Source organism: Procambarus clarkii, chromosome 10 (assembly GCF_040958095.1).
Source record: "Procambarus clarkii isolate CNS0578487 chromosome 10, FALCON_Pclarkii_2.0, whole genome shotgun sequence".
NCBI classification, from domain to species: Eukaryota; Metazoa; Arthropoda; class Malacostraca; order Decapoda; family Cambaridae; genus Procambarus; species Procambarus clarkii.
Genome location: NC_091159.1, coordinates 32,179,281 through 32,204,280, shown reverse-complemented (window position 1 = coordinate 32,204,280; position 25,000 = coordinate 32,179,281). Strand labels below are relative to the sequence as shown.

The 25,000-nt window shown below is 38.1% G+C and overlaps 1 protein-coding gene across 1 annotated transcript in view; it reads right to left on the bottom strand.

Moving 5' to 3' along the window:
• The window catches only part of LOC138363276 (autotransporter adhesin BpaC-like), a 123,501-nt gene that overhangs the window by 97,482 nt on the left and 1,019 nt on the right, over window positions 1-25,000 (bottom strand). The window lies entirely within an intron of this gene.

The window sequence follows — 25,000 nt, the reverse complement described above, 5'->3', positions numbered from 1 at the left end:
GTGTCATATTTTCCATGAAGTGAAGCACCAAATTATTAAAAAAAATCGTACTTGGTTTAGGATTATAAAATATTTTTCTATCCTGATTTACAAATGTGACATTAACAGACTTCGCACACTGCAAATTGCAGATGTGAGGTTTAATTAGGGAAAAGTAAAGCATGAAAAACAAAGCTAATGGATTATTTGTTGTCTTTAGCGAAGGATTTAGTCATTTCCATAATGGTGAATAAAGGTAGACCTTAGTCATTTTTAGGGAGTTCGTCCTAAAGTCTTTTTCACAAAGCATCCATTGGAATCTTGGTAAATAAAGTCCCTCACGTCGAAACTCACCAGAGTTATTTAGCATATACATATTTCAACTTTGTTACTAATTAAGATAAAATTTTCACTAGCCACTTAGTATGCAGCTGACCTCAACAGAGTAGGGATTGGTAAAGCTTCGCTTGTTTTCTTTATGTTTGTGAATAAGACCATACGTTTATGGTAAAAACTATGATTTGATCTGAGATGATAAATTAATGCTTACATCATATCTTCTTTATACACTGTCTCTTAAAGCTAGTATCATGTCTTCTTCATACCCCCGTCTGTCAATGGTTGCGTCGTCTTCTTCATACCCCCGTCTGTCAATGGTTGCGTCGTCTTCTTCATACACTGTCTCTTAATACTTGCATCATGTCTTCTTTATACACTGTCTCTTAATACTTGCATCATGTCTTCTTTATACACTGTCTCTTAATGCTTGCATCACGTGTACTTAATATACCGTCTCTTAATGCTTACATGATGTGTTCTTCATCCACCGTAACTGATTATCACGTAGCTACTGTTATGGATGGTAATCCCAGAAAAAAATATGTATTGAGCATTTTCTCATACTCCAAAACATTACTTAGCACAAAGCACCACGATGTCTCTTCCAGGACACCTTTGATTTCATCTAAGTAGCAACTGGGTTGGAAATTAGATATATAATGAGTTTTTATATTCCTCAGTTTAATGAGAATTATTAATTTTGCTTAAATTACTGCTGTAACCAATAATGCACTTATGCAATTTTTCCTATATATCGCATTGAATTTTGCTTATATACAATACTGAATCACATTCCCTTCAATTGTTTTCATCATTCGTTGTAACATTTTTAGGTTTTGTCAAAAGCGAATGTAAATAGTTTTCAGATTTTAATTGAAATACGTGTTTCAAGCATCATAAAACAAGCATACAATATTTGTGCAGTTCTTTTTGTGTTAGCAGGTGTTTGTCTGTAAGTCTGCGTGTGTCTGCGTTCGTCTGCTGCACTGTATGAGTGTCTAGAGTTCATTTGTGTGATTGCCAACTACATACTCCACTACTTGATCATCACCGACTTGTATAATCATGCAGCCGGATTCCTTTTGAAATCAGAGAAATCTGGAGCCAGTCCAAATTTTTACATATGACCCACAAGCACTCGGGTGGAAGGACAGAGTGGTCCTACACCTTACGCCCCAAATACATAGAAAAAAAAAATGACACTAACGTGACATATAACATGATATCTATATAAATAAAAATGAAAATGTTCGTTTGTGCATAACCACTAATCTCCGAAAGTTCTTCACCAATTGCTTTGAAGTTTTCCCACAACGTTCCATTCGCACCTGAGCAAGTTTTTATATACATACTCTATAGATGTCAGGTCTGTGACGGTAGAAATATATACTTTTTCTGAAAAACTGTGTTTTTCATGTGAGGGAAATCTTCGAAACCTCTTTATCGATTGCTTTGAAATTTTGACACAACGTTGCATTTGAATAGGCACGTCTTTTTATATATCTACTATATACATGCTTCACATGTGACAGAATTTTTTTTATTTTTTTTTTTTTATTTTTTTTTAAAGCACCATTTGTTGGACGTAAGTGCAACACACGCTGCAATCTCCGAAAGTTCTTCATCAATTCCTCTGAAATTTTGACACAACGTTGCATTCGAATAGGCGTCTTTTTATATACTTACTATATAGATGCCACCCCTGTGACAGGTAAAAACATGCGGTTTTGAAAAACAGCGCCATCTGTTGCTCATTATAGCAACATGCACGCGATACTAAATATATCACGAATTACATTTCAATGTTACCGATTGCATTGATAAATTTTATTTTCATAGATTTCGATTTATTTTATTGAATTATTTTGTGACATTGTGTTGAAATTGAGCTGTGTTGTTTACTATACCGTTCATTTTGTAAGTATAAGTATAAATGCCACATCTGTGACAGGTAAAACTATGATTTTTTTGAAAAAAAGCGCCATCTGTTGCATGTAAGAACAACATACATGCTATACTAAATATGTTACAATTCCATTTCAATGTTTTTGATTGCATTGATGAATTTTCATAGATTTTGATTTATTTTCATTTTCATTTAATTATTTTATGTGAATTGCATATGAATTGAGCTGTTGTTTATTATATATATATATATATATATATATATATATATATATATATATATATATATATATATATATATATATATATATATATATATATATATATATATATATATGTCGTACCTAGTAGCCAGAACGCACTTCTCAGCCTACTATGCAAGGCCCAATTTCCCTAATAAGCCAAGCCAATGTTTTTCGACTACCTAACCTACCTAACCTAACCTAACCTAACTTTTTCGGCTACCTAACCTAACCTAACCTATTAAGTTAAGTTAGGTTAGGTTAGGTAGAGTTGGTTAGGTTCGGTCATACATCTACATTAATTTCAACTCCAATAAAAATAATTGACCTCATACATAATGAAATGGGTAGCTTTATCATTCCATAAGAAAAAAAATAGAGAAAATATATTAATTCAGGAAAACTTGGTTAATTCGGCAAATCGGGGCCTGCATAGTAGGCCGAGAAGTGCATTCTGGCTACTAGGTACGACATATATATATATATATATATATATATATATATATATATATATATATATATATATATATATATATATATACATATATATATATATATATATATATATATATATATATATATATATATATATATATATATATGTCGTACCTAGTAGCCAGAACTCACTTCTCAGCCTACTATGCGAGGCCCGATTTGCCTAATAAGCCAAGTTTTACTGAATTAATATATTTTCTCTAATTTTTTTCTTATGAAATGATAAAGCTACCCATTTCATTATGTATGAGGTCAATTTAATTTTATTAGAGTTAAAATTAACGTAGATATATGACCGAACCTAACCAACCCTACCTAACCTAACCTAACCTATCTTTATAGGTTAGGTTAGGTTAGGTAGCCGAAAACGTTAGGTTAGGTTAGGTTAGGTGGGTTAGGTTGTCGAAAAAACATTAATTCATGAAAACTAGGCTTATTAGGCAAATCAGGCCTTGCATAGTAGGCTGAGAAGTGAGTTCTGGCTACTAGGTACGACATATATATATATATATATATATATATATATATATATATATATATATATATATATATATATATATATATATATATATATATATATATATATATATATATATATATAGCCGAGGTCGTAGGTTCGCGCCCGCCTCAGCCCTGGTGGAATTACTCATTGATAGATACCACATTAGTGGGATTTTATTGTTATTACTCTACTTTTTTAAGACTCCAGTACTGTTTACATCGGAACACTGTAACACATTAACTGCCTCATTCAAACCCAGACAATTTACTGACATAGAAAACATGCAAAAGACAATTGCTACTGAACTGTCTGAGTCTATTCAATTAAACATGTAAATTATTAGGAACACTTAAAATTTCCAAAACTGTTAACCTTGCAGCTCAGGCAAGAGTGATACATAATAATTTGAACATCTTAGAGGGACAGGATCCAAATATGCACATGGTATTCTAGGGGATATTTCTCTCAATATTAATCTATTAAGACTTTCCATCACTCCCTGGAAATATGAGAGTTGTAATTCGGAGAGTATGAGGAGCTTTAACTACACTGTCCTCTGATATGCATTTGATTATTATCTCAAGTTTCTTGAACTTTAACTTAACAGGTTAAAACTATCTGACCTCATATGATCAAATTGGAACTTGATTAACACCTAGTGATGACCAGGTGTTGGTCATCATGGCAGGTATGGTCATCATGGTAAGTATGGTCACCATGATCACCAGGTGGTGATCATCGAAACACTTCATGGCAATCTTTATTATTATTAGTACTAGTAATGGTAATGTCTTCTTATGGATATAATCACATAGAATACAAACCCACACGTGTAATTATGAAACTTACGTGAGGAATTTACACCAAATATTTTGCACTCTCCTTCTTTGTCAAGGCCTGAGTGTGTGATTAGGACGAGACTTACATCTCAACGTCTAATGGGGCTGCTATCCTGGTAATCTTGTTATCCTTCTTGACCGTCTGACCAGGTCACCTCTATTCCCGACTGCTGATGTTCCTGCGGTAATGTCTTCAACGGATTTATGGGCATGTGTCCTTTCTGTAATCTTATTACTCTGAGAACTGGAGTTGATGCTAATAGAGGTGTTCACCTGGATGCTAAAAGAAGTGTATAGAATTTGTGACCCGTCTTACCTAGTAGCTGAACTTAAATAATTAAGAGTTTTTGTGGATTTAGGTTATTCCTCATGGTTAATTGAAAAATCACACAATTAAGCTAAATGCATCCTATACACTAAAACTGAGAGACGCCCTTGGAATCCTGATAACAAAATAGTTTTGAAATTGCCTTATAACCCTGTTTTTAAGTAAACTGACCCGTAACAGATACAAAAACATAAAATCGTTTTCAATTACCCAAATACAATTAGGGAAATGATTAGTAAGAATAGAAAAGGAGAGACTGGAAATCTCGGAGGCGTTTATATATTATCTTGTAGAGATTGTTGTGAAGTTTATGTGTGGGAAACAGGACAAAACCTGAGATCAGAATTGAAGAACATAAGAAACCATGTAGAATTATGATTGGTAACAGTGAATTATTACTGTTACCATAGAATTATTACAACAAACCATAGTTGGGAAAAGGATCAAAATCAAAACAATATTGATTTTAAGAAATGTTAAATAATCTATAAGTAATGATATTAGAACAAGAAGGGTAGTGGAAGGAGTTCTAATAAATACGCTGAATACTTTCGCTGACAACAAAAACTTGACTTCTCAGAATAGCTTTACTAGGAAAATGATTCTGAGTTATTTAAAATTGGATCTCACTAAATGGATGAATGAAAGCAGTCCAATTAGCCACGTTCCTTAGGGTATTGAGAGGGTTACGAGGGATTGCATCCGGACGAACACCTCTATTAATAACAACTCCAGTTCTGAGAATAGCAGGATTACAGAAAGGACACATAACAATATTTCTATACAGCAGCCAGGATAGCAGGCACAGTTACAGCCCCTCTCCTGTACCAGGTAAGTCCACAACGGGCTCACCATAGCCCGTGCTACTTGGGACTTTTTTTCCGAGTAGCTCAATCTAAAAACAAACAACAACGGATAACAGCCTTTTAAGACGTTCGAGATGTAAGTCTCGTCTTAATCACTCACTCAGACCTTGACAAAGCACTCAGTAGAGTGCAAAAGACTTTGTGCCAATTCCATACATAAATTTCACAAACACTCAAGTGTGGGTTTTTCCTCCTATATTATTTTTATTATTTATTAATAGTAATAGTAGTAACATTTCTAACGTTAGCAAAATATACCAGTAAAATATTACTGGTATAATTTCTAAGAGCTATGTGAATATCCTAAGAAATTCTCAGGACATCAAAACCTTTCCGAAAGTATAATCATGGTTTAAATCGCAGAAACATAACAGGGATAAGAAAATATAATCCCAGAAAATGTATGCAAACTATTTATGGAAAATTAAACGGACATTTTGAAAATTAAAATTCTGTGGGTTGTTTAATAAATCAGAAACTACGGGAACTAGAACGCAATTGACTTTTACTGTTGCATTATCCCTCTCTTTATTTTTCTAGCTCTCTTTTTCTCATTCTCTTTGTTTAATTAATCTCTCTCTCTCCCTCCTTCTCTCTCTCTCTCTCTCTCTCTCTCTCTCTCTCTCTCTCTCTCTCTCTCTCTCTCTCTCTCTCTCTCTCTCTCTCTCTCTCTCTCTCTCTCTCTCTCTCTATCTCTCTCTCTCTCTCTCTCTCTCTCTTTCTCTTTCTCTATCTCTATTTTTCTATTCCACCACATATAATATATACATAATATTTTAAGTACCTAATAACCAGAACCTTACACGTAGGTCAGTTAACCAAGGACAATTTTGTCTATCATCAAGAGCGGTTTTGAATAATTTTAAATAATTAATTGAAAATTAGCTGCCCTTAATAATATTATCACATGAATTTAAATTGATGATAGTTTTTCTGCTGACTGTTGATGAAGGTAACCGTTGCTCGCAACCGGAGGGTGGTAGGAACTTTGGGATTTATCTGAATTAATGAGGAGGAAGGAGCACCGCGCTTTTGTTGATGGAGCAACAGGTTTGTCATCAACTCAACATGGATATTATCCATTATGTGTCTCTTGGCTATCATACTTGAAGGAGGGGGTTAGTGGGGCCATGAGTGTGGACAGGTCGGATGTATGTGTTGAGAGGATGAAAGTATATGTGTGTGTGAGAGAGAGAGAGAGAGAGAGAGAGAGAGAGAGAGAGAGAGAGAGAGAGAGAGAGAGAGAGAGAGAGAGAGAGAGAGAGAGAGAGAGAGAGAGAGAGAGAGAGAGAGAGAGAGAGAGAGAGAGAGAATGAGAGACAGAGAGAGATGGGTCATTAGGGTGAAATTGTGGGCTTTTGAGGGCTGTTAACCTTTTAGCTTGTACACTCCGGCTGGCAGGGTGCAGCCAGTACAATTGGCTGTACATGGCTGTACAATTTGTCGTGGATGCTAACAATGAAGTGAGGGTTCTAAATAGCCATACCAAAATCTCCGTTTTTTTACTGGATCCCGAAGCTCATGTTTACTCCATCAAGAATGGCTGTTTGGGTGTGATGGTGACTGGTGAAGTTACCATCCTGCCCATTAAAAAATTATATATATATATATATATATATATATATATATATATATATATATATATATGTCGTACCTAATAGCCAGAACGCACTTCTCAGCCTACTATTCAAGGCCCGATTTGCCTAATAAGCCAAGTTTTCATGAATTAATGTTTTTTCGTCAACCTAACCTACCTAACCTAACCTAACCTAGCTTTTTTTGGCTACCTAACCTAACCTTACCTATAAATATAGGTTAGGTTAGGTTAGGTAGGGTTGGTTAGGTTCGGTCATATATCTACGTTAATTTTAACTCCAATAAAAAAAAATTGACCTCATACATAGAGAAAAGTGTTGCTTTATCATTTCATAAGAAAAAAATTATAGTAAATATATTAATTCAGGAAAACTTGGCTTATTAGGCAAATCGGGCCTTGAATAGTAGGCTGAGAAGTGAGTTCTGGCTACTAGGTACGACATATATATATATATATATATATATATATATATATATATATATATATATATATATATATATATATATATATATATATATATATATATATATTTAATAATGTGAATAATATCCTCGATGGGAAAATTAAACCAGAAATTACTTGAATGCTTTTGTGTAACTCGGTAAATCTTCAAACGTATAACCATTGCAATACAGTACTTGAGAAATATAGGCAAAAAAATAAGGAAGGTGACATGCAAGGTGAACAAATATTGTCATTATAATATTTGTTCATGAACATAAACTTTGTGAAAACTGCAGATGGCGGAGTGGAAAGTTCATGTGCGTTATTAGAGCTAATATTCCTTCGGGTTAGATGCTTATTAATCGTATTACTAAGGTCGCGTTTAATTTAGCAATTAAAAATGTCACTAAAGTATGCAAACAATTACTAATACTCAAGTTGTATGGCTTTGTAATTTATGTTAATGCAGATTCAATAATTTTTCTGTTAAAAATGTTTTGTTAATTTTCGATTGACGAAGTCCTCTTCCACTCAATTTGGTGAAATTTGTTTTACAAACGAATAAATAAAGCATTGAATATTTGGCCACTTATTTAAGGAAATTTATGTTACGAAATTTTTAATTTCAAATATTTGAATCTTTGACATAGTATATGTCACAAATAAAATGTGAAGTTTTCACCTCATATGTCAATTTCTTTGTTTCCTGCATCTATATATAAAGTATTGTATTGTATTGTCTATACTTTGGATGATGTGTTGATTTACATGAAGGCAGTCAGGTAATTTATTGTTTAATTCCCTTTCGTGGTTTTACGGTACTCTGCTCAACTCTAATGATTTATTGAACATCTAAAATAACGTCTCATCATGTTCTTCTGTACATTCATTAAATACCCTAGGGAAGTATTTCACTTTACCCTGGGGACATGTTTGGTTTTAAATTCTCAATTTGTTTAATAACATCCTTCCTGGCAACCACTAAACTAGTCAACCTATCCTCTGCAAAGACTACATACTTTAAGCACTATAATGAATTCATATCTAGTAAATACAGGGTCAAAATAACTTATTTAATGTATCGCCAATATCGTTCTCATTAACATTTACCTGAGAATGACAAAAAGTAGGCCACTTCCTATGTTCAGATTTGTCAAATCAACAAATCCTAAGAAATCTTCTAATCCTTCAAAATTAATTTTAAGAAATTCAGTCTGAATAATAATTTTCTCTCATTATTATATGCTATTTAATCTGGTTTCCTTATGATCTATGTACCCAAAGTCACTCACGATTTTGATGGTATTTATTGTGTCTGCTTACTAATACTAAGTCTAAATGCTTTTTTCATGGTTGACTCCATATTTGCTTCTTTATTTATATTTAAAAGAGTTCCTACATTCTTGTGAAACCACTAACATGCATAGCCTTTCGGGCAGGTCCTTACTCCTAATTTTCCATGGCATACGACCCGTCAAATCGCTTAACAAACAGGTACCCATTCACTGTTGTGTGAAAAGAGGCGTACTGTTAAGGATTGGCATCTAGTCAATCCTCCCCGGCCCGGCCAGGATACGAACCCTGGCCAAATCGCTCGGAAAGTGCGGGGCGAGTGTCTTACCACCAGCGCGATGGAGTATTTAAATATGTTATTTAAGGAAACAGACAGACAGACAGACAGACAGACAGACAGACAGACAGACAGACAGACAGACAGACAGACAGACAGACAGACAGACAGACAGACAGACAGACAGACCGACAGACAGACGGACAGACAGACAGACAGACAGACAGACAGACAGACAGACAGACAGACAGACAGACAGACAGACAGACAGACAGACAGACAGACAGACAGACAGACAGACAATCAGACAGACGGACAGACAAACAAACAGATTCATGAACCACAGAATAAATATTTGGAATTGTAAATATATAGCATGTGACCATTTGTGTTTAGTGTCAGCTTAAACACAACAATGTACCCAAGTTACCCAGACGGTACATGACAAGAATAATGAGACGAGGTAAATGAGACGAAAAAGTAACCAATAAACCTTTACAGTAAACGAGACCAACGTGAGGAAGACCTTCCTCCCTAAAACAAAATAGAACACTGGATTAAATTAGCGTGCGATGCTCTAAGCACAAATTAATACGCATTAATTAAGCGCATTTTCCTTAGAGGCCAGATGCGGACCATTAACTTGCTGGAAGAAAACAAAATACGCATCTGGCTTAGGCTAACTTCCTCCTGAGATCAGACTATAATGTCGAGCAGCTGTAATATATTTTTGAACATATCTCCTTTTTAAATGAAGATATATAACTCTCGTGTTAGGATTAGAAAGAAAATTTTGCATATAAATGAACTAAGTGTTGCACAACATTATCAGTTTTTCTTTTAATGTGGTAGTAAAAGCACAAGAATTAAGAACACTACACAAGGCTTATTGGCTCGTGCCAAGCAGGTCAAATTTATATCCTTTCAAGCTAGCGTTCGTCTTGTTAGGCCAGTGAGTCTGTTAGTCTGTTAGTATATTTACTTGTTAGTATGTTGGTCAGTTAGTATGTTGATCTGCTTGTATGTTAGTCTGTAAGTATGTTTCTCTTGGACTCTGCTGAGTGTGAATCTTGACTTTGGGACTGGGATTCTGATGGAGTCCCAGTCTGTTGGAATGTAAGTGGAATGTTAAATAGTGTGTGCTTCTGTTAAATAGTGTGCGAGTCTGTTAAATAGTGTACGAGTCTGTTAAATAGTGTGTGAATCTGTTAAATAGCGTTTGTTTCTTTTAAATAGTGTGTACTCACCTAGTTGTGCTCAACTAGTTATGCTTGCGGGGGTTGAGCTCTTGCTCTTTGGTCCCGCCTCTCAACTGTGTTGAGTATGTGTGTTTCTGTTAAAAAGTGTGCGAGTCTGTTAAATAGTGTGTAAGTCTGTTAAATGGTGTGTGAGTCTGCTAAATATTGTGTGAGTCTGTTAGTGTGTACAAACCTAGATGTTCTTGTAGGGTCGAGGTAGGCTCCTAGTCCCCGGCTTCCGAACGTTCTTAGGTAATGCAACGTCTCATTTCTCACACTGTTATCCTAATTATACATATAATTTTGAATTGAATTAGCTTCAACCACTTCTACATGTAACCAATTCCATTTATTGACAGTTCTAACACTAAAAAGGTTCTGTCTGGTGTGTCTATGACTCATTTGCGTTCCCAGTTTCCCTCTATGTAATGGGTGTGTGTGTGAGTCTGTTAGTGTGTATTCACCTATTTGTGCTTGCGGGGGTTGAGCTTTGGCTCTTAGGTTCCGCCTCTCAACCGTCAATCAACTGATGTACAGATTCCTGAGCTTACTAGGTTCTATCATATCTTCATTTGAAAATGCGTATGGTTTCAGCCTGCACCACATCACTTCCTAGTGATTTCCATTTACTAACTACGCTGACACTGAAAAAGTTCTCTCTAATGTCTGTGTGGCTCATTTGGGTACTCTATTTCCATCTGTGTCACCTTGAGCAAGTTTGTTAGTCTGTTAGCCTTGTGTGAGTCTCTTAGTGTGTGAGTCTGTTGGTGTGTGAGTCTGTTGGTGTGTCAATCTGTTAATGTGTGTCTGTTATTGTGTGTCTGTTAGTGTGTGAGTCTGTTAGTGTGTGTTTGTTAATGTGTGAGTCCCTTAGTGTACGCATCTATTAAATGTATTAGTATGCGAGTATTAGTACGTGGGGTCTGATTGGGTTAATAAAAACATTTAATTATTTCAACATATATTCGGGCTGGTTTGGAGTTGAAGTTGACCAGACCACGTACTAGAAGTTGAAGGGACGACGACGTTTCGGTCCGTCCTGGACCATTCTCAAGTCGATTGAGAATGGTCTTGAGAATGGTCCAGGACGGACCAAAACGTCGTCGTCCCTTCAACTTCTAGTGTGTGGTCTGGTCAACATACTTCAGCCACGTTATTGTGACTCATCGCCTGCCTTTGGAGTTGAAGTTTGGCATTGTAAACAGATCCAGGTACATATATGTGAGTACACACACACTCTCTCTCTCTCCCTCTCTCTGTCTCTCTCTGTCTCTCTCTCTCTCTCTGTCTGTCTCTCTCTCTCTCTCTCTCTCTCTCTCTCTCTCTCTCTCTCTCTCTCTCTCTCTCTCTCTCTCTCTCTCTCTCTCTCTCTCTCTCTCTCTCTCTCTCTCTCTCTCTCTCTCTCTCTCTCTCTCTCTCTCTCTCTCTCTCTCTCTCGTGTCCGCTGAGTTGCCAGTTCATGCATTTATCATTTATAAAGCCAGAATGATGCCAAACGATTATGCTTGTGTGTTTGCGGCGGGCTCCCAGGCGTATAATTGGTCCACTTATGGACATATCAAAGTGATCCACGTTTACACATTCAGGTCATTTTTCTTCTCGTGTCTATGATGTGTTTGCGGTCGTGATGAGGGAATAGAGTTGGCTTTATGTTGGCGGATGCATGTAGAACAGGATTGCTTTAACTATGAGGGTGTTGCTCTGTTAGTGATAAATGGTTTGCTCTCCTATTGAGGCGAGTTTCTATAGCCTCCTAACCACTAGGAATTTAGACAGTGATGCTCTTCCTCTGTGAGATCCATTTCTTTGTATGCAAACGAGATGTGAGAATGTAAGAGCATGTGTGTGTGTGTGTGTGTGTGTGTGTGTGTGTACTCACCTATTTGTACTCATCAATTTGTGCTTGCGGGGGTTGAGCTTTGGCTCTTTGGTCCTGCCTCTCAACTGTCAATCAACTGCTGTACAGATTCCTGAGCCTACTGGGGTCTATCGTATCTACAGTTGAAACTGTGTATGGAGTCAGCCTCCACCACATCACTGCCTAATGCATTCCATCCGTTAACTACTCTGACACTGAAAAGTTCCTTATAACGTCCCTGTGGCTCAAGTGGGTACTCAGTTTCCACCTGTGTCTCCTTGTTCGCGTACCACCAGTGTTGAATAGTTTATCCTTGTTTACCCGGTCGATTCTCCTGAGGATTTTGTAGGTTGTGATCATGTCTCCCCTTACTCTTCTGTCTTCCAGTGTCCTAAGGTGCATTTCCCGCAGCCTTTTCTTGTAACTCATGCATCTTAGTTCTGCTCTATGCTCGTCTAGTGGCATACCTTTGACCTTTTTCCAGCTTCGTCTTGTGCTTGACAAGGTACGGGCTCCATGCTGGGGCCGTATACTCCAGGATTGGTCTTACATATGTGGTGTACAAGATTCTGAATGATTCCTTACACAGGTTCCTGAACGCTGTTCTGATGTTAGCCAGCCTCGCATATGCCGCAGATGTTACTCTTTTTATGTAGGCTTCAGGAGACAGGTTTGGTGTGATATCAACTCCTAGATGTTTCCCTCTGTCCGTTTCATTAAGTACTTCATCTCCTATTCTGTATCCTGCGTCTGGCCTCCTGTTTCCATTGCCTAGTTTCATTACTTTGCATTTGCTTGGGTTGAACTTCAACAGCCATTTGTTGGACCATTCACTCATTCTGTCTGGGTCATTTTGTAGCCTCTTACTATTATCCTCTGTTTCAATCCATCTCATAATTTTTGCATCATCAGCAAACATTGAAAGAAACGAGTCTATACCCCTCTGGGAGATCATTTACATATATCAGAAACAGTATAGGTCCAAGGACTGACCCCTGCGGGACTCCACTTGTAACGTCTCGTCAATCGGAGACCTCACCCCTCACACTGACTCGTTATCTCCTGTTGCTTGGTACTCCTTTATCCAATGGAGTACCTTCCCTCTCACTCCAGCCTGCATCTCCACCTTTTCCCCTAACCTCTTGTGTGGTACTGTATCAAAGGCTTCTTGGCAATCCAAAAATATGCAGTCTGCCCACCCATCTCTTTCTTGCCTGATTTTTGTTGCCTGGTCGTAGAATTCAAGTAACCTTGTAAGGCAGGAGTGTGAGTGCGCGCGCGCGTGCGCGCGCGTGTGTGTGTGTGTGTGTGTGTGTGTGTGTGTGTGTGTGTGTGTGTGTGTGTGTGTGTGTGTGTGTGTGTGTGTGTGTGTGTGTGAGTATTCACCTAGTTGTGCTTAGGGGGGTTGAGCTCTGCTCTTTCGGCACCCCTCTCAACTATCATTGAACTGTTTCTTACTACTACTACTACTTTTTTTCCACATGACACACACACACCCCAGGAAGCAGCCCGTGACAGCTGACTAACTCACAGGTACCTATTTACTGCTAGGTAACGGGGGCATTGGGTAAAAGTACGTACTCTATCAAATGTTTCTCGTCGGCGCCCGGGATCGAACCCGGGACAACAGGATCACATGTCCAGCGTGCTGTCCGCTCGGCCGGCCGGCCCCCATTGTGTGTGTGTGTGGCTCGGCTGGCCGGCCGGATTGTGTGTGTGTGTGTGTGAATGTGTGAGTACTCACCTAGTTGTACTCACCTAGTTGTGTCTGCAGGATCGAGCATTGACTCTTGGATCCCGCCTTTCGAGCATCGGTTGTTTACAGCAATGACTCCTGTCCTATTTCCCTATCATACCTGGTTTTAAAATTATGAATAGTATTTACTTCCACAACCTGTTCCTGAAGTGCATTCCATTTCCCCACTACTCTCACGCTAAAAGAAAACTTCCTAACATCTCTGTGACTCATCTGAGTTTCAAGCTTCCATCCATGTCCTCTCGTTCTGTTACTATTCCGTGTGAACATTTCGTCTATGTCCACTCTGTCAATTCCTCTGAGTATCTTATACGTTCCTATCATGTCCCCCCTCTCCCTTCTTCTTTCTAGTGTCGTAAGGCACAGTTCCCTCAGGCGCTCTTCATACCCCATCCCTCGTAGCTCTGGGACGAGTCTCGTTGCAAACCTCTGAACCTTTTCCAGTTTCATTATATGCTTCTTCAGATGGGGACTCCATGATGAGGCGGCATACTCTAAGACTGGCCTTACGTAGGCAGTGTAAAGCGCCCTAAATGCCTCCTTACTTAGGTTTCTGAATGATGTTCTAACTTTTGAGTGTGTGTGTGTGTGTGTCAGATTGTATCGTTACATCTATATGTTTGTTGAAGAGTGAGGCAGGTGTTCCTCATGTCGTATAATTCAGCATCTATTTAACATTTCTTGTAATAGCTTAGTGATAGAATGGCTAAGGAAATTTTCGCCAACTTATCGTGCTTGGCTTTGTTCAACAGAGTAAAAATTCATTGTCATTTCATATGCTAATTAGAGCTAAAGTCTACCAGGAGTGACGTTCCTGAGGAATGCTTACCTTGATACCGGTATAAGGTATCAGGACCTATTACAGCCGACCCATCTCTCAGGAAGCCACGAGCGATTCACTGAGACAAAATAATTCATTCTAGCCAAGAGAGTATTGAGAAGCGATTGTGTGAAGATGGATGCCTGCTAGACGTTTCTCCCAGTGTTGTGATAGCTGGCAGATGTGTTAGTTAAGGCCCGAGAATATGCCGCTTAAGGCAGGTGGATGTGGCGGCTCATCAAAAAAAAATAAAACTATATGATGAATTCTGAAGTGATGTGACACCTGTCGTTGCTGCATTTCCTTTGCCTAATTATAGAGCAAGTGTACTGTCAGCAAATTAAATGTATATATCGCGAGCGTTTAGTCATCCCGGTAGGGACACCATTAGGAACATCTCCCCCCATTAAATAAGCGAAACTACTGAATCTGAGCTTCAATTACGCGTGCGTTGAGGAGGAATCAACTTTCTTGGGAACTTGCGAAGGTTCATGATGTCGAACTTTGTCTTGGAAGCAATCGACGGGAATTGAAGAGTGTTCCAGCATAAGTCTAGCGAGACTGTCATTTCGTCAACCTTGAGGCTACCTTGAGGTGCTTCCGGGGCTTAGTGTCCCCGCGGCCCGGTCGTCGACCAGGCCTCCTGGTTGCTGGACTGATCAACCAGGCTGTTAGACGCGGCTGCTCGCAGCCTGACGTATGAGTCACAGCCTGGTTGATCAGGTATCCTTTGGAGGTGCTTATCCAGTTCTCTCTTGAACACTGTGAGGGGTTTGCCAGTTATGCCCCTTATGTGTAGTGGAAGCGTGTTGAACAGTCTCGGGCCTCTGATGTTCATAGAGTTCTCTCTCAGAGTACCTGTTGCACCTCTGCTTTTCAACGGGGGTATTCTGCACATCCTGCCATGTCTTCTGGTCTCATGTGGTGTTATTTCTGTGTGCAGGTTTGGGACCAGCCCCTCAATTATTTTCCACGTGTAAATTATTATGTATCTCTCCCGCCTGCTCTCAAGGGAGTACAGATATAGGCTCTTTAGTCGGTCCCAGTAATTTAGATGTTTTACTGAGTGGATTCTAGCAGTAAAGGATCTCTGCACGCTCTCTAGGTCAGCAATTTCTCCAGCTTTGAAAGGGGCTGTCATTGTGCAGCAGTACTCCACTCTAGATAGCACAAGCGTTTTGAAAAGTATCATCATCGGTATAGCATCTCTAGTGTGAAAAGTTCTTGTTATCCAACCTGTCATTTTTCTTGCAGTTGTGACGGCTACTTTATTGTGTTCTTTAAAGGTAAGGTCTTCCGACATGAGTACACCCAGGTCCTTTACATTGCCTTTTCGTTCTATGTTATGATTTGCCTGCGTTTTGTACGTGGTTCCTGTTTTTATGTTTTCAATTTTTCCGTAGCGCATGAGCTGAAACTTATCCTCGTTGAATACCATATTATTTTCTGTAGCCCATAGAAAGACCTGATCAACATCTGATTGGAGGTTTGCCGTGTCCTCTATGTTGCCAACTCTCATGAAAATCCTAGTGTCATCTGCAAAGGATGATACAGTGCTATAGGTTGTGTTCTGGTCTATGTCCGATATGAGGATGAGAAAAAGTACTGGAGCAAGCACAGTACCCTGAGGGACTGAGCTCTTCACGGTTGATGGGCTGGATTTTATTTTGTTGACTATTACACATTGGGTTCTGTCAGTCAGGAAATTGTAGATCCATCTGCCTATTTTCCCGGTAATTCCTTTTGAACGCATTTTATGTGCAATAACACCATGGTCACATTTATCAAAAGCTTTTGCGAAATCTGTGTAAATTACATCAGCGTTTTGTTTGTCTTCCATAGCATCTAATGCCATATCATAGTGGTCCAGCAACTGCGACAGGCAAGAGCGCCCTGTTCTGAAACCATGTTGTCCGGGGTTATGGAGATGCTGTGATTCCATGTATTTTGTGATCTTACTTCTTAGCACTCTCTCAAAAATTTTTATGATGTGCGATGTTAGTGCTATCAGTCTGTAATTTTTTGCCTCTGCCTTATTTCCTCCTTTATGGAGTGGTGCTATCTCTGCTGTTTTTAGTATGTCAGGGATAACGCCAGTATCTAGGCTTTGTCTCCACAGAATGTGAAGGGCCTGCGATAGTGGTTTTTTACAGTTCTTGATGAATATGGAGTTCCAAGAATCCGGGCCTGGTGCAGAGTGCATAGGCATACTGTTTATGGCTTCTTCAAAATCTAGTGGGGATAGGGCGACGTCTGATATGTGATTTGATGTTGGTATCATATCCATGAAAAATTCATTTGGGTTATCAATCTTTAGTGCATTTAATGGCTCACTGAAAACAGAGTCGTACTGCTTCCTCAGTAACTCGCTCATTTCTTTGTTGTCATCTGTGAAAGTTCCATCTCCCTTTCGCAGGGGGCCCGATACTAGATGTGGTTTTTGATCTTGATTTTGCATAGGAGAAAAAATATTTCGGATTTCTCTCTATTTCACTGATGGCCTTTTGCTCTCTTTGCCTCTCCTGGGTTTTGTATGATTCTTGTAGCTTGAGTTCAATTGTTTCTATTTCTCTACCTAACCTTCTTCGCCGTTCTTGAGATAGGGTGCGACTCTCAAGTTGTTCCGCGATTCGTTTTCTTCGCCTATATAAGGAACGACGTTCCCGTTCCAATCTGCATCTCTTTCTCTTTTTTCTTAGGGGTATGCGGTTTGAACATATTTCTAGTGCTACTGAGCTTATTTTTTTTTTCCAGTGCCATTTTTTGTCAAGGCCATAATGTTCGCACACCACCTTCTGAAGATACGCAGCACCTTAATGCTTAGCCTAACATTCGCACAACCACTTGGGCTGGGCGGTAGAACGATCGTCTCGCTTCATACACGTCGTTGTTCCATCCCCGACCGTCCATGTAGTTCCTTTTCCCTGTCCCATCCCAGAAGCTTTTCGCATGACATTTGTTACATTTTCAAAGACAATGAAAATATCTGTCTTTGGACATGTAAGAAGTGTCTTACAAAACGCTTTTAGGCGTCAGACCATAAATAAAGTGTGAAAAGAACTTTGGAGAGTTAATTTTTCAACTACCCTCTACAGTTAAAAAAAAAATATAAGAAATATTGAGAAGATACGTGTTAGAATTATTAATCTTACCCTTTCGATCAAGTCAATAACATATGTTTACAAGGAAGATTGCTACCAATATATATATATAAGCCTGAATGGTCCCCCAGGCGTATATATATATATATATATATATAAGCCTGAATGGTCCCCAGGCGTATATTGAACTAAAAACTCCACACCCCAGAAGTGACTCGAACCCATATTGCCAGGAGCACTATGCAACTGGTGTACAGGAGGCCTTAATCACTCGACCATCATTGACCGTACAGAGAGAGGTGATAGCCGAGGCTATTTGAACCACCTCCCTGGCGGCACTTTGATGGTATTTTTTGGGCATGGTTGTTTTATCATATATATATATATTTATATATATATATATATATATATATATATATATATATATATATATATATATATATATATATATATATATATATATATATATATATATGTGTGTATATCACGAAAATAAACACGTGATTAAGAATGTGACAATGTCAGACCACGGAGGAAAAATGAAACAGGAAATTTCCTTAAGTACTTTCGTATATTAAATACATCTTCAGAAGGTCCCTTCTGAAGATGTATTTAATATACGAAAGTACTTAAGGAAATTTCCTGTTTCATTTTTCCTCCGTGGTCTGACATTGTCATATATATATATATATATATATATATATATATATATATATATATATATATATATATATATAAATCCTGCACTCTTTATTTTACCTACTGAGTTATCTACGCATCTACCATACATGACTTTTGGTGTGCTGCAAGACAATAGATTTAAGAGAAACACCAATATACTCCAAATACCTTATGACTACGTTGTTAGAATTACAAAAGCATTCCTTTCAATCCTCCATTCTGGTCTTAATCAATTGTTTATGTCACCACATGGCCCAATTGAACGTGCAAAATAGCCTTAAAGCGATGAGATACGAGAATGTATTCGATTATATAATCATAGAAGCTGGCTTTAATCCTCTTAAAGTCACAAATTTCAGAGTGGAAATGAAAATTGGTTATAATATTAGGAATATCATTATAATATTTTTGGGTTTCATTGCGACTGAAAACACGAATATGACAAAGATGGAGATAGAGAGAGAGAGAGAGAGAGAGAGAGAGAGAGAGAGAGAGAGAGAGAGAGAGAGAGAGAGAGAGAGAGAGAGAGAGAGAGAGAGAGAGAGAGATGAGAGAGAGAGAGAGAGAGAGAGAGAGAGAGAGAGAGAGAGAGAGAGAGAGAGAGAGAGAGAGAGAGAGAGAGAGAGAGAGAGAGAGAGAGAGAGAGAGAGAGAGAGAGAGAGAGAGAGAGAGAGAGAGAGAGAGAGAGAGAGAGTAAAGCAAAATACAGAGAAATGCAGGAAAAGCGATAAAGAGCAAGGATGGAAAACAAATTTCCGAAGACTTTTTGGCCACTACCAATTTAAGCAACACAAGACACTAAACTAGAGCCTGTAGCACCACTACAATTCTCCTTAAACGAACAAAATGTGGAAGAAGAGGCAGGAGACTCGACCTCCCAGCTTACACTCGCACTACCACCTGGAATATAAAGTATTTTGAGAATTATCTTCCCAACTGAAAAACAACTTGCAGGAAAATATTGCTGAGATACATGAATATTAGTCAATATTTTACTCGTATCAATACAGAGGCTAATTCTATTGTTACTACTATATATATATATATATATATATATATATATATATATATATATATATATATATATATATATATATATATATATATATATATATATATATATATATATATATATATATATATTAGTATATTTTGGTAGCAGTCTTTCCTGTAGACATATATTATTAAATATGACCGAAAAAGTAAGATTAATAATTCTAACACGAATTTTCTCAATCTTTCGTACATTACGCTTCACTGTTGGAGGTAAATCAAAAATCACTTCTCCAAAATTCATTTTTATTTCTAGTCTGACGCGACACGGGCGCGTTTCGTAAAACTTATTACATTTTCAAAGACTTCACAAATACACAACTGATTAGAACGTATCTCTGATTTTATATCTACATTTGAGTGAGGTGGGAAGGGTGATGTGGCATTAACACAAGACATCCCCTCCTGTTCTGTCTTGTGTTAATGCCACATCACCCTTCCCACCTCACTCAAATGTAGATATAAAATCAGAGATACGTTCTAATCAGTTGTGTATTTGTGAAGTCTTTGAAAATGTAATAAGTTTTACGAAACGCGCCCGTGTCGCGTCAGACTAGAAATAAAAATGAATTTTGGAGAAGTGATTTTTGATTTACCTCCAACAGTGAAGCGTAATGTACGAAAGATTGAGAAAATTCGTGTTAGAATTATTAATCTTACTTTTTCGGTCATATTTAATAATATATATATATATATATATATATATATATATATATATATATATATATATATATACATATATATATATATATACATATATATATATATATATATATATATATATATATATATATATATATATATATATATATATATATATATATATATATATATATATATATATATATATATATATATACAGGTGTTTTTTATGTCTTCATTAACTGCCCTTACCACTATATTGGGCTAGTTAAACGCCATAATGACAACTATGGTAAGACTATTCACATGCACTTACTGGACCAATTACCTCCAGACTCTAGACCTGTTTAAAGTGGTGCATAACTGCTAGGAAACACCGCTCACTGGTCATAACAAAAAGTAACTGTTTATTGATTGGGTAGGAGTGCCAGCTGGATATTGATTGGCTTCTCGTTGTCCCACTGAGTCCCCCACCCTTGTGTGTGGGAGACCAGTTGCAGCTAATAAGAGAAGACCTCTGACATCATGTATCAAGAGCGCCTGTGACTGGGCTAGAATTAGAGATATCGAACGATTTAAAACTATTTTTTTTAATAATACACTGTTTCGGGGGACAGGCAGCTAGTGAATATGTCTAGATTTTAGGTTTAAATTGAGGTCACCTTTAGGTTGAATTCCTGATTCTCCCCAGGATGCATCCACAAAACGAACTGACTAACCTCTAGGTACCTATTTACTGCTAGGTGAAAAGGCGCTTTAATTGATAGAAAGTGTGCCAAACCATTTCAGTTCTGGCCGGGATTTGATCCCGGAATTAAAAAATTATGAATCAAGAAAGTACCCGACTGTACCACCCGGGAACAGAATAGACTTTTACGTGATTTAATTTGAGATAAAAGCCAAGTATTTTGATCCCAGCCGGAGACGATGAAGATGCGGAGCAAAAAACAGTGTCGGTTTTAGTTCGAGAAGAAGCTGAATTCCTTTTTTTTTTTTTTTTTTTTTTTGAGATATATACAAGAGTTGTTACATTCTTGTACAGCCACTAGTACGCGTAGCGTTTCGGGCAGGTCCCTGGAATACGATCCCCTGCCGCGAAGAATCGTTTTTTCATCCAAGTACACATTTTACTGTTGCGTTAAACAGAGGCTACAGTTAAGGAATTGCGCCCAGTAAATCCTCCCCGGCTAGGATACGAACCCATGACATAGCGCTCGCGGAACGCCAGGCGAGTGTCTTACCACTACACCACGGAGACTGCTCTTCGATCACATCGGGAAGATGGAGACTAATCTATGGTTACAATCGACTGAGAAGGTGGCCATTACTTCTATCGTAGTCAATGGATCAGTGAGGAGCAGATCGTCCAGGCTATATTGATCTGTCAACTGAGTCTGAAGAAGTGTCAGGACTACGAGATCCGATATCCTCCAGAATCCTACGAGAGGAGGTTTGGAGAAATGATAAAGACACGAGAGCCATTATTCACGGAGGCCTCGCGACATCTAGAACAAAAACATAAACTTTTGATCTGTGTAGTTTGCTTTGAAACGCTAGCAGATTGCGATAGTTGATTCTAATAGAATAGTTTCTGTGATTAATTCCTTAAGAGACTATGTTCACAATTCATGAACCTGGTATCAGAGACATCAGTAAAGCGGCTGACAAAAGCGGAAATGCTTACTGAAGCTTACAGATGTTTAAAGTATAACTGTTTCAAAAGCAAGAAGAAAGACATCACTCAGTAAACCCAAGAGTTACCGATTAGCTAAATATGAGAGTAGAAATTCTGCAAAGCGTAGTTGACAGCCAGGCAAATGACTCGTCATTAGAGATCTTGCGTTGTACCCAGAAGCAAGAAATAAACAGAGATATGGAGAATAGTACACATATAAAGAGAGGCAATGAGAGACAAACGAATACAAAAACGGAACATAAAGCGAGGTTGATAGAACAAGGTGAAGTTAAAACAGTTGAATAGCCAGCTTGGCTTATACGGGTGCGCTGGAAATTGGTCGCTTGATGTTTCCATAGAACGAGAGAGCCGAGCAAGAAAAAATGGCCACAGCGGGCTTCATCTGAACGAATGTCAGGGGAAGAGAGGGAGTGGATGGATGAAGAGAATGGGAGCGAGTAGAGGGATAGATAGAGCGAGAGCAAGAGAGAGAAAGGGATGCAGGAGACAGCGAAGGTTGGAAAAGAAGCGGTGGGAGAGAACAAAGAAGACAGATAATACGAAAGGGGAAATTTATGGCACAGGAAATGATGTAGAATGAAAAGTATTAACAATCATACAAAGAAAGAAAGAAAGAAAAGCAAATCGCGATAAAAGTTCATGTATCTAAAATATATTTAATCGGGAAATCAGAGCTTTGCTATATCTCAAAATTTAAGTAACACCAAATTAATAGGAAAAGCGCAATTGATCTTTGAAAAGATAATCTTGAGAGACGCTGTGTCCGGTGGAAATTACTGCACATCAAACACCAGCAGTGACACCAAAACTCACAACACTGCTTCCACACCCAACACCAGACCCTGTAGCAGCACAGACAACACCAGAAACACCGGCAACACCAGCAACAGTATCACCACTTTCACAAGCAATATCGCCATTTAGTTATTATAGTTCAATCTCGTCTTGAGCAAAGTGTGCTTTTATCTGCACTGTCAATGACAATAAACTTCAGTATAATGTCAAAGTGAATGTTGCACATCAACGGCACAATTGCATTGCTCTCAGGTACACTTCTGTCATGTTGCATTCGCTGCGGAACTTCTCGATTACTTTAGCAATTTTGAAGGCCACACTGAAACACTCAATGAACTTCAAATCCCTTTATCGTGGACTCAAGTTCCTTATAACATACCGTAACGCATTTCCTCTGATATATCCAAGTTTAAACTTGCCAACTATAACTACTCCTACTATTACTACTACTTAAGCAAGTATTACCATGAATTATAATACACAGAGAGTAATCACACTAACGTGACTGTATAAATTATAAAATCCGGAGGAGCCTTGATGAGGATTCGAACCTATGCGGTGGGGTGTTCCCCACGCACACGCCCTATAGGGACTAGAGCACAACGCCGCTAGATGTCGTTGTCTAGTCGCACGTCGTGGTCCACGCACACGAACTAGTCGCTAGAGCGTGTGTGTGGTAACACCCACCACATTGGTTCGAACCCTCTTCGTGGCTTCTATGGATTTTCTCATTAATTATAATAATAATAATTGTAGATGTTATTTGATTAGAAGTAATACAAGCTGTTTCAGAAAGAAGTTTTTGAATATCAGTGGGAGTGGTAAAAGGAAAAATAGTAACAGTAGTGAAATACAAATAGTAGAACCCGTAGATTTATAATCTTTTGTAGTAATGGTAGTTACTCTGATATAACAGTGGAAGTATCAGTAAACCTAAAATAGTAGCAATAGTTACAGCATCAATAGAAAACCCAATAGAAAGCAAATCTGCCTAAGCTGGCAGATCGCAATACTACCTTGAAAATATTTAGAGATATATTAAATTTGCTTCAGAATGAGCCCAACCCATCATACCATGATCAGCGTTAATTGATGAATACAAGAGCGCCAGGAGGCTTTAATAACTCGCCTCCTGAAGCCAAGCTTTGACTGTATGCCGATATCACAAGTGACATTTTTATGTTCTGCTTGCGCCGCTGTGCTCAATGTAAAGCTGAACTCGTATGAATGTTTGTCTTGTAGTCTTTGCAAGTGACCTGTGCTTGATTACGTATATTGCAAGGATATTGCAGTATATATCATGAGGTGAATAATACATGTATTTAATTATTCACTATATATATATATATATATATATATATATATATATATATATATATATATATATATATATATATATATATATATATATATATATATATATATATGACTGAAAACTCACACCCCAGAAGTGACTCGAACCCATACTCCCAGGAGCAACGCAACTGGTAACTACAGGGCGCCTTAATCCGCTTGACCATCACGGCCGGAATGGTTACCACTTCGGCTACCACTTCCTTTTGTCCGGCCGTGATGGTCAAGCGGATTAAGGCGCCCTGTAGTTACCAGTTGCGTTGCTCCTGGGAGTATGGGTTCGAGTCACTTCTGGGGTGTGAGTTTTCAGTCGCATATAGTCCTGGGGACCATTCAGGCTTGTTTGCATATATATATATATATATATGTTGTACCTAGTAGCCAGAACGTCGTACTCGGCCTACTATGCAAGCCAAGTTTTCCTGAATTAGTATATTTTCTCTAATTTTTTGCTTATGAAATGATAAAGCTACCCATTTCATTATGTATGAGGTCAATTTTTTTATTGGAGTTAAAATTAACCTAGATATATGACCGAACCTAACCAACCCTACCTAACCTAACCTAACCTATCTTTATAGGGTAGGTTAGGTTAGATGGCCGAAAAAGTTAGGTTAGGTTAGGTTAGGTAGGTTAGGTAGTCGAAAAACAATTAATTAATGAAAACTTGGCTTATTAGGCAAATTGGGCCTTCCGTACATTAGACAACCGACTGTTAGAAAGGCGGGATCCATGAGCTAACAGCTCGATCCTGTAAACACGACTAGCAAATACAAATAGTAAATACACAATCACAAACATGCACATTTTTCACTCAACGTTCCCTGTAGCATTGTTCACTCAACGTTCCCTGTAGCATTGTTCACTCAAAGTTCCTTGTGGTATTGTTCACTTAACGTTC